Raw genomic sequence first — 10,283 nt, 5'->3', positions numbered from 1 at the left:
TTATATAGTTTATTTAATAATATTTATAATTTTTGGTTATATTTTTAAATTTTTGTAGAAATTTATTAAAATCATAATTTTGAATTATATAATTTACTCAATTTAAATTATTTAAGGTTTTCTCTAAAAATAAATTTATTTATGCAATCAAAATATATTTTAAATAACAAAAAATCACAATTTCACTCCATAATTAATATAATCTAAAAAAAGCTAAACTAAAAAACCAAAACATGAAATTGTTAGACAAATACCTATTACCCTGATATTATATTATAACATCAATGTCAAATATTATTTATTTATATATTTTATAATTAAGTTAAATTAATTTAATTTAGTGCTAATATATATTTTCATATAGGTTTTTAATCTCTCATAATTAACTTCCATCTTAACCTCTTCTCATGAAATTAACTTCCACCATCTACTTTTTCTCATAAAAACCGAATTTAAAACTTATGAGCAATAAACGCTACACAAATCAAGTACATTGAAATGTAGGCCTAAAGCTCACTAGAGTTCTAAGATTTTACTTCTATATATTTTAATAGGATTAGATACATTTATAAGAATTTATTATAAGTATTTTAAATTACTTATATTATAAAATTATAAAAATTAGTGTGATATTTTTTAAAATATTTAGTTCAGGTAAACCATTATATAATTTAACAAAATAAATTTTATTTAAAAATAAAACAAATTAAAACATTAATTTATTTTTCTCCATATTTATAAAATTAATCCAAAAAGTTATAATGGTTTAAGAGTTTATAAAATATTTATTATTATATTAAAAAATAAAATGAAAGTATAAATATGTTGTGCTAATTTTACTTATTATTTTTTAATAAACAAAAATAAAAAAATATCATTAATGCTATGCCTTAAATAAGTATTTTAAATTACTTATATTATAAAATTAAAAAAATAGTGTGATATTTTTTAAAATATTTAGTTCATGTAAACAATTATATAATTTAACAAAAGAAATTTTATTTAAAAACAAAACAAATTAAATCATTAATTTATTTTTCTCCATATTTGTAAAATTAATCCAAAAGTTATAATGGTTTAAGAGTTTATAAAATATTATAAGTATTTTAAATTACTTATATTATAAAATTATAGAAAATAGTGTGATATTTTTTAAAATATTTAGTTCAGGTAAACAATTATATAATTTAACAAAATAAATTTTATTTAAAAATAAAGTAAATTAAATTATTAATTTATTTTTCTCCATATTTATAAAATTAATCTAAAAAGTTATAATAGTTTAAGAGTTTATAGAATATTTATTATTATATTAAAAAATAAAATGAAAGTATAAATAAGTTGTGCTAATTTTACTTATTATTTTTTAATAAGTAAAATTTTTAAAAGTGGGGATACAAATAACCTTTTTAATTATTGGACAATTATGATCAGCCTTCTCTTAGCCAAGTTATATGGTAGTATTTTGGAGAAAAAGTTAAGCATATGACTTGAAAGTGAAGGTAACCTGGATAAACATTATAATAAACAAAAATAAAAAAATATCATTAATGTTATGCCTCAAATAATTTGACCGCTGTAATTAAAAATTCTTACTAATTTTTTTCAAAATGTTACCGAAATTTCCATAATTTTCTAAACAAATTTAGAAATTGGTCAGACTACTGCGTCCATTACACATCTACCTGTAAAATGATGGACCGTATTATTGCCACGGACACGTGATCCTCGAGCGCAAATGATGTAAAACTTATGAAGGCACATTCCGTATGATATTCGTGGAAAATAACAAATGATTAGGCACGCGCACAAATCAGAAAATTATAATAGGTACAGGGATGCGTCACGACTTGCTGGGTTGGAATTTGAGGGGTACCGTGACGTGGCAATTTGCCCGTCTTAAAAATTCTTGCAAATCTTCAACAGCTTTCGTTGAAACTGTGAGAACGGGTGAAGAGGTTATCAAAGTTGTCAAATTTGATCGGCGTTCAATTTTGAAATTTGGGTGCCGTGAATTACGAACGGCGTTTGTTTTTTTTTGTTAGTAAACTTATCATGATCTTGGCTAAAAGATTATTAATAAATATTTAGTAATATTTTGTAAATTGGATGTTAGTTGTTATTTTTTTTTTTTGGTAAAAATAGTTAATATGGCTAGATTTTTAATGGAACATTTGCTCCCAAAATTTAAAACTGATAATCTTCGGATAGAGTGATTTAAAAGTACACCCAATAACCATTTATTATATGCCCCGTAAACTATTATATATCTTTTTTATTCAAACATATTTTTTAATTAATTTTAATAACAATATTATAAAATTTTATTATGCATATAAATTTGAATTATTCAAATAATATATAAGTTTCCTTAAAATGTTTTATTCATTTATATATTAAAAATTTAATATAAAAAAAATTATAATTATTCCAAAATAAAACACATAATACAATTATTACACCTATTTTTTAATTTAAATAATTTTAAATTTAAAATCTAAAATTATATAAAAAATATTAAATCTTTATAACCTATATATCACTTTGCATCCAAAACTAAAAACCTGTAAAAGCCTAAAACTAAAAAAAATTAAGTATCAACATTTCATGATTATATTTTTTTAATAATTTTTTTTACTAAAAGTATAATTAAATAAAAATTTATATTCCTATATCAATACAATAATCACAATAAACTCTTGATCGTAGATGTTTTATAAGTCCAGTTTTACATTTGAAATCTAATATAGAAATGAAAATTAATTTAAAATAATATGATTTTATTTCAGAAAGTTTTAAAGGTGAAATGAATTTTTATGATGGTATTGCTCTGTATATCAATTTCGGTCATGTTAGCTATGTAATATTTTTTTATAAAAACTATAAAATGTTGTAATTTACTAAGGGAAAAATATTTATCAGGTAAATGTAATTAATTTAATCAACTAACTACTTTTAATTAAGTGAGTTTTTTTTGCCTTTACTTTAACATGTTACAATGGAAAATCCAAAAGTTTATAAAAATTCTAAATACATATAATAAGTAACCCGGAACCACCAACCTTGAGAATTCCTCATTTAAATTAGAACTCCTCATTTAAATTTGATTTGGAAAATCTTCATATTCAATACCTAAATGCTCCTCTACTCATTTACATGACTTTCCGTTATTGTTGTAGTGAAATTTAAGCCACCATCTTTTCGCTTCGCTCTGCTCACACCAAATGCTCTCTTCACCAGGGAGTCCCTCTTGTGTTGCATATTATTCCTCACTTTGCTTATATACAACATATAGGAATTTGTAATAACAATTTCTTTCTCAACCTCATGATCATGGCTTGGGATACTATTTAAGAAAAAATAAACTATATATAAGTGTTAAAAATTTTATATAAGCAGTTTAATTGGTAATTGGTGTGTAAGAAATTATGCAAATTGAACCATCCAAAATTCAATATAAACACTTTATAAGCCTTTAGAAATATAATAGTAGTCTCAAAAAAATCTCATTATTATATAAGGGCGAGACTAATCCAATTACTTATTTTTCTAAATTAAAAATAAAAATAAAATATACACATGATTTATTCTGTAAAACCTTTCTTAATTAAAAAAACTATTTAATGATCAATCTATTATTATTCTTGACTTGAATACAATCAAATAAGCCAACTGAATCCACTGAACCTTTCACTCAAGTTTATGAAATTACAAGAAACCATCTCTAAAACATATCCAAATGTTTCAGAGATTTTAATTACATAACATACCATATCATAACCTTAAAACGATATATAGACCATAAATATCTCAAAACAACCACTTTCACCCCTAAATACTTGTGATTATTGCTTCATTTGTTTCACTGTCACCTACCGAGACGACTTCTTGTGCAGAATTGCTTTCAAAATGTACAACGCTGATGTATACATGAGCATGGAACTATCTAAACTAATCGATGGTATTTAGGAATTTGGAATAAGATCGTTGACTTTGTACAAAGTTTGATTTCGGTTTCACATGACAAATAGGATTCTCTGCCAACACAAGTTACAATTCTACACGCGCGGTAGTCTAAAATTGTCTGGAAGTAACTGTGACTCTTAATCAGCTATTCAAATTCTTTACGAGATTTGTCCAATTTTTGTTTAGGTATATATTTTCAAGCTACTATCTGGAATGTTGATTAGTTCACCAAATTTCATGTTGCTCTGTCTCATGTATAGAAGATGACGATTATTTAAAACTAGCACTTAGTAGAAAATAACAATTTCAGAAATCAAAAAATTATTTATTAGCATAATCATATTAATATAATAAATAAATCCAAATATATATATAAAATTTAAATATCATTTTGCTTTCAAATTTAAAATAAATCCATCGGTCTCTAATTAATATTTGAAAGTAAATCCATTCAATATTTGAAAGTAAATCCATTCATTTCTTGTCCATTTTTAAAATTTCACCACACTAAACATTATCGTTACCCTTCAAGGCTCTCTGAGGCTCGAGATGTCTTAATCTATTCCCCCTATCTTCTAACTACTTGATGTCATAACTAGACAAACATGAGCTGAGAGGGCTCTGCTTCTAACAAACATGGTAATCAAATTTTGGTAATTTTGTCGTGTTGTCAGGTGGCTCGCTTGTGCCAGCGATGCTCCATGATCATTTTTGTTGGTTCGGATGCATTGTGTTGTTGTTTTTTTCCTTTCAGCCATGCATTCCATTATTTTAGTTCAACTGTCTGACTGTCACAAACACTGACAGAACCAACAACTTTTCTCCCTGGGTGTCTGATGGGAAGTAGGGTACAACGGCATGTGGGTCGTTGGATGGGATGGATCGACGGTCAGGATGTTGGTCGAGCGGCGGAGGGTGAAATATGGTGATGGTGAATGAGGTCCGTTGGATTGAGAGGAATGGACAGAGGAGATCAAACACCGGAGGCATGAAGTCATGGAAGGAGCGGAATAAGTCCGAGCCGTCAGATCTTGGATGGGTAGATCGAACAGTTATCGGGCGAAGGAGGCACTCGAAGGATAACGCCTGGGAGTGGTTTTATTTGAGTGGAAATGGTTTCTATCGAGTGGTCATCGAGTGGTAAGCGATAAAGGTCGGAGCCTGCCCGATTCCATTCATCGAGTGCCACGTAGCAGTGGAGGAGAGAGAGGAAACCACCTTTATTAGGTGGTTATCCCTCTCGCTTGTTGCTCGAGCGATATGCGCAATAGCCATTGGATCTGGTGGAAATGATCTAATGGCGATGATTGATCGAGCATATAGCATCGGTTGGGTGAAGTGTGGACCGTCCGATCGATGGGAAGATCGATGGCGGGGGACACGAAGTTACGGGATGACCTTGAAAAATGTGCAAAAGGGTGCATATGGGTGCAAAGGTAAGGTTTTCGTAGAAAAAATGGGTTAATTCACATAGGGCCAAGGCGAAAGTGGGTTTTTATGATGTGAGGGTTAGGTTAAGGCATGAGTGAGTGAGAATGGGAGTGGATGAGTGAGGAAAGTGGGGTGATGGACCATGTGGGAACCTCTCCACAATAGCAAAATAGACCATTTCCTTCCTTTAGCCTTCAAAGTAGCAGCACTACAACTCAGGGATAACAGTAACCATCAAGAACAGGTATCTATTTATGAGGATTGATTATTTTATTGACTTGTTGCAAAGAGCTACAATGTTCTCGAAAATTGATTTGAGATTAGGATACCATTAGATATGCATTAAAGAAGAGTATATCTACAAGACTGATTTCCGAATCATGTATGGGAATTATGAGTTTGTTCTAGTTCCATTTGGTTTGACTAATGGTCTAGCTACTTTTATGTGCTTGATGAATATTGTGTTGTGTCCTTATCTGGACAAGTTTGTTATTGTGTTCATTGATGATATATTGATATATTCTAAGAATGAGGAAGAACATGCCGAACATTTAGCAACCGTGTTGATATTGCTAAGAGATCATCAATTGTATCCCAAGCTTAGCAAATGTAGTTTCTTTCATACATAGGTACATTATTTAGGACATGTGGTTTCCAAGGAAGGCATAATAGTGTATCCAGAAAAGATAAGAGCTATTATGGAATGGGAAAGTCCTAGGAATGTGGATGAGATAAGGTAATTTATGGGGTTAGCAAGTTACTATAGGAGGTTAATTGGGAACTTCTCACTGATTTCTTATCATATTACATCATTTCAAAGGAAAGGTAAGAAATTTGAATGGATAGGAGAATGTGCAACCAGTTTTGAATAGTTGAAGTAGTTGTTGACAAATGCTCCTGTTCTAAAGATTTCAGATCTGGAAAAATAGTTTGTAGTGTGTAGAGATGTTTGCAAGGGACGACGTGATGGATTCTTGATGCAAGAGAGACATATGGTACGTTATAAATCAAAGAAGCTGAATGAGCACGATCATAATTATGTTACACATGACCTTCAGGTGGAAATGATCATACATGCATTGAAGATGTGGAGACCATAGTGGATTGAGATACCTATTTGAACAAACAAATATGAATACCAGGAAAGCTAGATGGTTGGCCATGATCAGTGAGTATGACTTTGAGATCAGGTACATTAAGGGAAAGGAGAAGAAGGTTTCAAATGCTCTTAGCAAGCGAATACATGTAAATCACATTGTAGCTATGAATACTTATGGGACAAGTTTACATGATCCGATCTTATAGGCAGGTCAACAGGATGACAGGTATAGGGAGATTAGGCATATGCTACAATAGGACACAAATGATTAGGATGTTGACTATCATCTCACAGTAGATGGTTTGGTCATATTTAGGGATAGGATCTATATGTCGAACAACAGTGAACTCAAGTAGCTTATCTTGAGAGAATTTCATGCTAAGTCATGTTTAGGTCACCTAGGATATCAGAAGACATTGATAATGGTGAAGAATTTCTATTATTGGTTGAATTTGAAAAATGAAGTGGCAACATTTGTGGCTAGATGCTTGGATTTTCAACAAGTACAAGCAGAGTGTAAGCATCTAGGTGGATTACTATAATCGACTTCGATTCGAAAGTGGAAATTGGAGGTCATTTCCATGCATTTCTTTACAGTTTTATCGAGGATGTCCAAATAGCATGAATCTATTATGGTTGTTGTTGACAGGTTGACGAATGTAGCACACTTCATTCCAGTCAAGTCTTTATTAGTAGGAAAAAATTCCCTAAGGTAAGGGTTGACAACCTCAACAGATCGAGTGCAGGCTATCAACAAGAAGCATACATTGAAGAAAGAAAAATACAAAAACTAATAAAGTTTGGTTTTAGAGAAGTAACCATAGGTCCTATTTTTGATGTCAATCCCATACGGTCCAAACCCTTTGCTTCCTCTAAAGTGGTCAGACCTGCAACGTAATTCAGAAAATCATATACATAGCAATTAGTTCAAAGTGCATGCATAATAAACATGTTATATCATCAAGCATCAACATATAAATCATGATATATTAGACATGAATGATAAAAACATGAGATCATAACATTTGAGGAACAAGACAGAGCTTCTTTATTGATATCATCAAATAGGAGTGGAAGAATACAACCTGATCCGACCACGACACCAACAAAACCTTCCTTTGGATCCATCTAGCCAAAGCCTCAAAGATCACAGCTCAAGCATGTGCAAAAGAATGTCATATAATGGAAAATGAACATCTTTGCAAGGAAACAAGGGTTTCTTATGACTGAAAGTGCATGAGGTATAGGGAAAATCAAACTTTATCTGGGGACAAAAAGACTATCATGTCGATATCCTATCTCCTTCTATGATTTACACCTTCCCATGGGGTGTATAAATACCACAAGAGATTAGTTGATTCAGTTAGGGCACGGGATCTTGTAGGTTGGCTTTCGATGAAACCCATAAACCGCACTTGAGAAATAGAAAATATTTTTATTTTTTTCATATTTAAATTATGTACACCGGTTTTGTATTATGCTACCCAAGTGTGTACGCGCTTTTCTAAGGGAAAAGTTGCATATGGAATTGAAAATATTGTTTTTTAATAAATGATCAAGTCTGAATGGGAAAAGGATACCCAAGGCCATATCATAGCATCATAACTACAGGAGTAATGAATGATGGCATAACAATATTCTTATTCAGCTAATAATGTAGAATAGTTCTTCATCAGAGATGTAGTAAGATTGCATGTTGTTTGAAAGAATATTGTGCTAGACAAATTTGTTAAGTTCACTTCTAATTTTTGGAAAGAGTTATTCACATGTTTGGGTATAGAGTTGGCCTTCAGTGAAACTAATCATCCGTAGACAGAAGGAAAGACAAAGAAGGTCAACGGGATCTTCGAGGACATGCTGAGGTTCTATGTGATGTTTCAGTGCGGAAGTGGGAAGAGTATCTTCCATTGGTTGAATTTGCATACAACAATGGGTATCATGAGTCACTAACGATGAGTTTGTTTGAGGCACTTTGTGGGTGGAGTTGTAATACTCCCATTAGTTGGAGTGATCCAGTAAACAAGGTATTGATATGACTAAACATGTTGGAAAAGATGGAACATGAAATGAAGGTAATCAAGAAGAATCTAAAGACAACACAGGACAAACATAAAAATTATTTAGATAAGCACATGTTGTTTAAAGAGTTTTAGGTTGGGGAACATGTGTACTTGCACATCAAGCCCAAAAAGAGCTACTTGATGATTCGGTCATGTGCGAAGCTAGCACCTCAGTATTGCAGACCTTTCGAAAACCTTGAGAGGATTGGACCAGTGGCATATCGACTTGCACTTCCTTTGACAATGAAATTCCATGATGTTTTCGATGTTTCCTTGCTTAAAATATATGTAAAATATGTTGATCATGTTATTGGTTGATCTATATTACAGGTGGAACCAGAAGGAGAATTCTAGCCAAAACCTCAGTGCATTTAGCAGAGAAAGATAGGCATGCCCTAGAACTGATCAATCGAGTAGGTTAAAGTGCAGTGGAAGCACTTGGGGCCCGATGAAGCTACATGGGACATGGTTTATCATATGTGGGCTATGTACCCTTCCTTGTTTGCTGGTTGAGGCAAAGCAGTTTTGGTGTATGTACATATTTATATATGGTTTTCATTATAAATACCACAATGAGCTATGTTATAAAGCTCCAATAAGTGGTATGGGTGTCATGTTATTATGTTTGTCATTTTTCTTTTCTTTTTAGCAGGTTGTTCATCGTAAATACTGCTATCATCCATGTTATAAAGCTACATGGGAAACATGTTTTTCTTTTTAGTAGTCTTGCTAGTTATAGGTGTCATTGAAGACTAAGTGCAGTGTTCCCCTAAGGGGGCGGGGTTCGTAATAGCCTGAGGATAAAAATCCAAGTAATAAAGTTAATAGAGGAAAAACAATAACCTAGGTCATGGGACATGTATTCCAAGCTGAATGTTGGGAAAAAAAACTTAGTGATGGGGATCACTTGTGATTAATTAATGGCTATGGAAATTGGAAAAGGCAATGACAAAGGCTTTGGAAAAGCATGAGGCATTAATAGACATTTTATTTATGAAAATAATGGAAAATAGGAGAAAATGAAGTTAAAAGGTCATAGGTTGCATGTGATGAGGAAAATGAATGAAAAATAATGGCAAATGAAGAAAATAGAGGCCTCGATGATAAAAATTCTTCTGAGGATCATTTCATAACCTTTTGTTAGTGTGATAAACTTTTATTAGTTTTATCTTGGAGCTCTCTCTTCTATCCTCTCTCTCTCATATACTCTTGGACACTTAGAGATTTCTTAGAGCACTCTTGGAGGAGTGTGGCATACTTTGGATTTGGAGCAAGGAGGCAAAGTGAAAGAAGGAAAGTGCAACAAGATAGCGGGATCAACAACGACTGTGGGTTTTGCTTGTAGCTACCAAATTGCATGTATGATTTCCTTGCTAGTTTTGGGATAAAAGGCACATGCATGTGGTTTCTTGGTTATGATGTCATTGGAAATGGAGGATTTCCTAGATTGACAGTGGTCTTGCCTAGCCTTTCCATTTCCTAGATAACCATGGTGTTGTGGGTTTAATCTTTGTTTTTCTGATTGGTGCTCATGTTCCTTATGGTTATGGGTTATGGGTTTAATCTTTGTTTTTCTGATTGGTGCTCAGAAATGATTTTTACAATGCTCTCAGGCTCTCTGAGGCTCGAGATGGGTTATGGGTAAAACCTCTGGGTAATATATCCATTTGATTATTACCCAGAGGTTTTTATAATGGGTAAAACCTTTGGGTAATATATCCATTTGA

The sequence above is a fragment of the Pinus tabuliformis genome, chromosome 6 (genome assembly GCF_031772625.1).
Source record: "Pinus tabuliformis cultivar Carrire ecotype Pingquan chromosome 6, CPIR1, whole genome shotgun sequence".
NCBI classification, from domain to species: domain Eukaryota; kingdom Viridiplantae; phylum Streptophyta; class Pinopsida; order Pinales; family Pinaceae; genus Pinus; species Pinus tabuliformis.
Note: the sequence above shows the minus strand (reverse complement) of the source record.